Raw genomic sequence first — 6,751 nt, forward strand, 5'->3', positions numbered from 1 at the left:
TTACATACTTCAGGATATGATCATACATTGCATATTCTGTGTAAAATATAATTTGTTTATTTTGGTGAAATAACTGTTGATATTGTGTTGAATTATGTTTCTAGCTGAACGTACTTATGTTTAATTTTAAGACTTATTTTTGAAATTGAAAATCAATATAATTGCAATTAAAGTGGCCATTTTTATTTCAACTAGTGAAATTATCGTCCAGTGTAATATTGGTGAATATTGCACTCTAAATATTAATTCTGTTCTGCAACCAATAGAATGCAATGATTTCACATTTTCAGTTACAGTCACCCGAGTTTATTTTAATTAGAATTCTGTATTGTACATACAGAATTATGCGGAATTTCATGTCTGTATCTTTTTGTATTATAGATAGTTATCTTCTTTTATTATTTGTTTCCTTTTGAAAAATAAATGACCGATAAATGGGAATCAACAAATGCAACAGATGCAACAAAAGTTGAACAATGCATAAAATCTCGTAACTGCATATACTAAGACATAACCGTTAGAAAACGATACCAGAAAGAAATGAGAATTGGATTTAATTTAATTTAACCACAAGACCAGTGGATAAAAGCTTCAAAACGTACCGGGATGTGAAATTGATTTCACATTAAATCGTCCTACGTATTGTTAATTCACAAAAATACTGAACTCCAAGGAAAATTCAAAAGGGAAAGTCCGTAACAAAATGGCAAAAGCAATAGCCACAACACATCAAACAAATGTATAACAAATGTCATATTCCTGACTTGGTACCGACATTATCTTAGGTAGAAAAAGTTGGATTAAACCTGGTGATATAGCTAGCAAATCATTCATTTTATCTAACGGTATCATTTTGATATGTTCATTGTTTATTAAATGGAATCATATTGATATGTATAGATTATGTGATTATCCATAGTCAGGATATTTCTTGGTGTTTGAAGCATATCTGAATGTTTATCTATATAACGAGAATTTTAGTTAATTTCAGATCCTTTTGTATGTACTGTTTGATTCATGCACAGTTTTTATGATTCTTAGTGATGGAATGTCTAAAAAATCATATGACATTTCAAATGTCAATTTTGTAAAACAATTTGTTGCCCGCACGATGACTTAATGGCATAATGGCATAATCAAAAGCTCAAACACATTGAACAAATGGATCGTTCAATGCAAAACATAAGAAAAGGATTGATATTAAATTTATCATCAACCTAGTGAATTCAACTTTCCTTTATGGAGACTTAATTTTCATATGCAAAACGCATCTGGATTTTAAATATATATTGCTTCAAATCATCATGTGTATACATAAGCCAGCGAAAGTTTTAAATATATAAGACATCTTATCTAAGAGTATCATGTTCATCTGTTCATTGTTTTTTTGAATGGAGTCTAACTGTAATGTATTGATACAATCCACGTGTTGATGTGCTTATTTCGAAGTCAGAAAAGTTCCTTGATGTTTTTAGGTATATTTTGAAATTTATATATATAACGAAAATTCTTCGTTGATGACAGATTCTATGGATGTTTTCGTTTGGTTCATGCACTGGTTTTGTTACTAGTACCCTGAACGATTTAAGTTTTTAAGTATTGTACATGTGTAGATTCATAAAATATGTCCGTTTTGAGACAATGTGTTGCCCTTACGATGACATTCTTATTTTGGTCGCCAAATTATTGATTCATCGACGGGAAATGTACCCAGTAACTCTTTTTTGAGTGTATCTTCATCGACTTATCTACGTCATGGATATATTTTCAAAGGTATAACTGTTATGTCAAGATATTTATTCAAACTAGTAAAGTCGATGACAAAATGATAAAGCAAAGTCTAAAACGAAAAACGACCAGAAGACAAATAAAGGTATACAATATAAAAGACAACATAGAAAACAATGGTAGCGAAAAGGGAAGAAAACAGGTTTAAAACATGCTAGTATATCCAAACTGGAAATATTGTTTTTTGGTGTGTCTTTTTGTTTAATGCAATAGCGTTGTCGGTTTGTCTTCAGCTTAGGAGTTTCAAAAAAAAAAATCTTTTAGTATCTTGTACCATTCTTTCAATATGTCTTTGTGGAAATAAAGAATCAAATATAAAATCGGTAGCTTTAGATCGTCTGATTTTGTGTTAAAATTTAAAAAAAGAGTTAGATTTAAGAATTAGTGATTTTCTATAAACTACACTCAAGATTTATTTACACAATCCACACATAGAAATGAGAATTGCATTCATCCTCGGTGTAAGTTTACCAAAAGTCTAGTAAATGAAAAGCTAGATCTCCTCATTTTGTATGAGCAAAACTCATCGAAATGATGAAAAGATCTTGATTCAAATCGTCATTGTTAAAATGACTTGAGATTTTATAATCGATAAACAACCAATAACAAAACATTCATTTTTGCTAGCAATATTATATTGATATGTTGATTGTTTTTGATAGATTCTATGGTCACTTCTGTTTTACAAAGGCATTTAGTTTGTCAAGTTTTTAAATCAATATAGTGCCTTCTTGATGACTTGCTTTTTTAGTGAGATTCTTATTGATTGACGCAAAATGTACCCCGTCACTCTCATTTGAGTTTATTTTCGTCATGGAGCTATTTTTGTTCGAACACCTGGTAATTTAAGTATTCAAAAAGCTTTAGTGTATTTATGTTTGTCATTTCCACGTTTTAGATTATCTTAATAGTTCACTCGTGTTTTTAAGCATAATCTTAATGTCTATATTTATAACGAGAATTCGTCGTTTATACCAGATCGTATAGTTTTCGTGTTTTTCATACACAGTTTGTGTTACTCTGTGCGATTAAATGTATGACTCATTGTACAGAGCACCTGTCCTAAGTCAGGAATATGATGTACAGTTGTTGTCGTCTGTTTATTATGTAGTTCATATGCGTTTCTCGTTTAACTTTTTTGTATAGATTAGAACGTTGGGTTTCCCGTTTGCTTGGTTTTACATCAGTAATTTTTTGAAGCCCTTTATGGCTTGCTGTTCGGTATGAGCCAAGGCTCCGTGTTGAAGGCCGTACTTTGACCTATATTGATTTACTTTTATAAATTGTTACTTGGATGGAGAGTTGTCTCATTTGCACTCATACCACATCTTCCTATCTCTATATAGAGACAGTTTACCTAAATTGTTACGGACATTTTGTCACCCTCACGATTATTTGCTTATTTTAATCTGAGGATTCTTAGTTCATTGACGCAAAATGTACCCTGTAGATCTCATTTGAGTGTATTTTCATCGACCAATCTACGTCATGGATCCATTTCTCGTGAAGCAAATGAAATGTCAACATATCTATTTAAAAATATATAGTGTATTTCTGGTTATCATTTCAAGGATTTAAAATTGCTATTTATCTCGCTTAAAATTACGAATAAAAATTAAACCCAAATGCGCAAAGCTGGGGAGAGGATAATGATACCTACGGGACATTGAAAGTGGACGACAAAATGATAACGCAATGTAAAAAACTAAAATTTACCAAAACACAACACAAAACACATTATACTATAGATTTAGCAACACTCAACCAAAACAAAAACAACCACCCTGGGATTGAACTCATGTGCCATGAAGCATGATAAGTCTTTTTTTGGAATGTAAAAGATGTAAACAATACGCCTGTAACATCTGTCTGCATTTACTTAAATTCTGCTAACACCTGTCTCAACTATTTAAAATATTCGATATTTTCGTTTAACTATGAATATATATAGTTGTATTTGGCAAAACCTTTTGGAATTGTTTGGTTCTCAACGCTCTTCAACGTCAAACCTGTTTTTGGTCATTTCAAAATGTTCTAGTCAACCGTCAATAATGAGTAATTTGTTGACGAAACCCTAGTCTGTTGTACATAGTATCAGTCTTAGTATTTCTATGATGAATGTATTCCTTTACAATTCTATAAAACCTGTAGACATATGTTACCCTATTAACAACATGTATATGGATTTAGGCATTGTCACTTACATACAAACTCATATAGACTTCAAGGACATTAAAACAAGGATAAAAGCTTGTATACTGACAGGTCCGTTTTATGATCTTTTGCAATCACAATGTGTTTTTATGTTACGTATTTGCTGTTTAAATATTGTTAATATTAAGATCATAACACTATGTTGACTGCTATACTGTTATTTTTTTTTACATTTTTACCTATTATGTCTGTTTATTTTGTTTACTCATCGTTGTCAATATATTGGAATTTGATGCAACTGTCATACAGGTCAGCGATTTAGCTAGCTTTTGAACCAGGTTTAATTCATCCTTTTCGTCATCAGAAAATCCCTGTTCTAAGTTAAGAAAATGACAGTTGTTTTCCATTCGTTTAATGTGTTTGAGCTTTTGATTTTGACGTTTGACTACTGACTTTCTGTTTTGAATGTCCCTCGGAGCTTGATAATGTTGTTATTTCACTTTCAAGAAAAAGAATGGAGATGATGTCACTCTTCTGAATAGCTGAATTAGATTTTTGTTACTACATACAACGTTATTGTCCTTGTTCTTCCAATGCCAAATTCAATAGGACTTGCGTCCGTTCTATCATTGTTTGAATCAGGCCCAAGAGTTAAAAAAGACGCTACATTAATTGCGATGTAGAAAACATGTTATTCAATGGTTTTCGTTTGTTTATGTGTTACACATTTGTTTTTCATTTGTTTTTTGCATATGATAAGGCCGCTAGTTTCTTCGTTTTTCTGAATTGTTTTCAATTGCCATTTCGGGGCCTTTTATAGCTGACTATGCGGTATGGGCTTTGCCCATTGTTGAAGTCCGTAGGGTGACCTATAGTTGTTCATTTCTGTGTCATTTTGGTCTCTTGTGGAGAGTTGTCTCATTGGCAATCATACCACATCTTCTTTTTTTTTTATATAAAACTTATGATAACACGAAATATTAGAAGAAAAGATGAATATACTGAAACTGTCATCCTCAAAATTCATGATTTTTAAGTGACAAGATTTTTTCTAACCCTCTGCCGGACAAGCATTTGCTACGATGGTAATAACATCGGACCATTTCCTCTGATTTGGCATAGATTTCCTTAGCCGTATTTGGCACAACATTTTTGAATCCTCATTGCTCTTCAACTTTGTAATTGTTTGGCTTTATAAATATTTTGATATGAGCGTCACTGATGAGTCTTATGTAGACGAAACGCGCGTCTGGCGTACTAAATTATAATCCTGGTACCTTTGATAACTATTTACACCACTGGGTCGATGCCACTGCTGGGGGGCGTTTCGTCCCCGAGGGTATCACCAGCCAAGTAGTCAACACTTCGGTGTTGACATGAATATCAATAATGTGGTCATTTTTTTTTTTTATAAATTTCCTGTTAACAAAAGTTTAAATTTTTCGAAAAACTAAGGATTTTCTTATTCCAGGCATAGATTTCCCGAGCCGTATTTGGCACATCTTTTTGGAATTTTGGATCCTCAATGCTCTTCAACTTTGTAATTGTTTGGCTTTATAAATATTTTGATATGAGCGTCACTGATGAGTCTTATGTAGACGAAACGCGCGTCTGGCGTACTAAATTATAATCCTGGTACCTTTGATAACTATTTACACCACTGGGTCGATGCCACTGCTGGTGGACGTTTCGTCCCCGAGGGTATCACCAGCCCAGTAGTCAACACTTCGGTGTTGACATGAATTTCAATATTGTGGTCATTTTTTTTTTTTATAAATTTCCTGTTAACAAAAGTTTAAATTTTTCGAAAAACTAAGGATTTTCTTATTCCGGGCATAGATTTCCTTAGCCGTATTTGGCACAACTTTTTGGAATTTTGGATCCTCAATGCTCTTCAACTTTGTAATTGTTTGGCTTTATAAATATTTTGATATGAGCGTCACTGATGAGTCTTATGTAGACGAAACGCGCGGCTGGCGTACTAAATTATAATCCTGGTACCTTTGATAACTATTGATCATTTACTAACATGATGTAGACCATATAAAATCTAAAAGAAAATCAAAAGAAACATATGCTGATATTAAATAATCAAAGTCTGATGACTTGGTTGACCGGATTAATCTCATTGCAGTAATTGACAAAATGGGTGTCATACCATCTAATCATTGTCACATACGATTGCATACGAAAATAGTTCGAAAAAATATTCCCTTGTATTTCACAGTTGTGGGTAATTAATTCAACATTTCTTTGCAGTAAAACATTTCTGGTTCATAAACATATATCTTAGGAATTTAATTATTTATGTGTTTGGATTTTCTATAGGACAATTTGGAAACTGGAGTTTAAATGGTTACTAAAGCTTTTACACAGGTTAAAAAGAGGTGACAATTTAATTGGTTAACTTCCAGTGATAGTAATTTTCTTAAACGAAATAAAAAGTTGTGTGAAATTTTTTCCATAGTATTGGACAGGATAAAACTTTACTCTTTGAAACAGTGCGAATTTGACAAAGACTATAGGCGAAAACCAATGATGGTATTACACCTATATATGGAGTAACATGACCGCATGTTTACTTATCATACCCAATGCATACATATCTTAGCCGTATTTGGCACAACCTTTAAGATTGTTTGGTCATCGATGCTCTACAACTTTATACTTGTTTGGCTTTCTTTACTATTTGTATCTGAGCGTCACTGGCGAGTCTTATGTAGATTGAACGCACGTATGGTGTATTGAATTATTAGCCTGGTACCTTTGATAACTATAAGCATATCGAAAAGTCATATTGTAATGTTTA

Source organism: Mytilus galloprovincialis, chromosome 13, assembly GCF_965363235.1.
Source record: "Mytilus galloprovincialis chromosome 13, xbMytGall1.hap1.1, whole genome shotgun sequence".
NCBI lineage: Eukaryota > Metazoa > Mollusca > Bivalvia > Mytilida > Mytilidae > Mytilus > Mytilus galloprovincialis.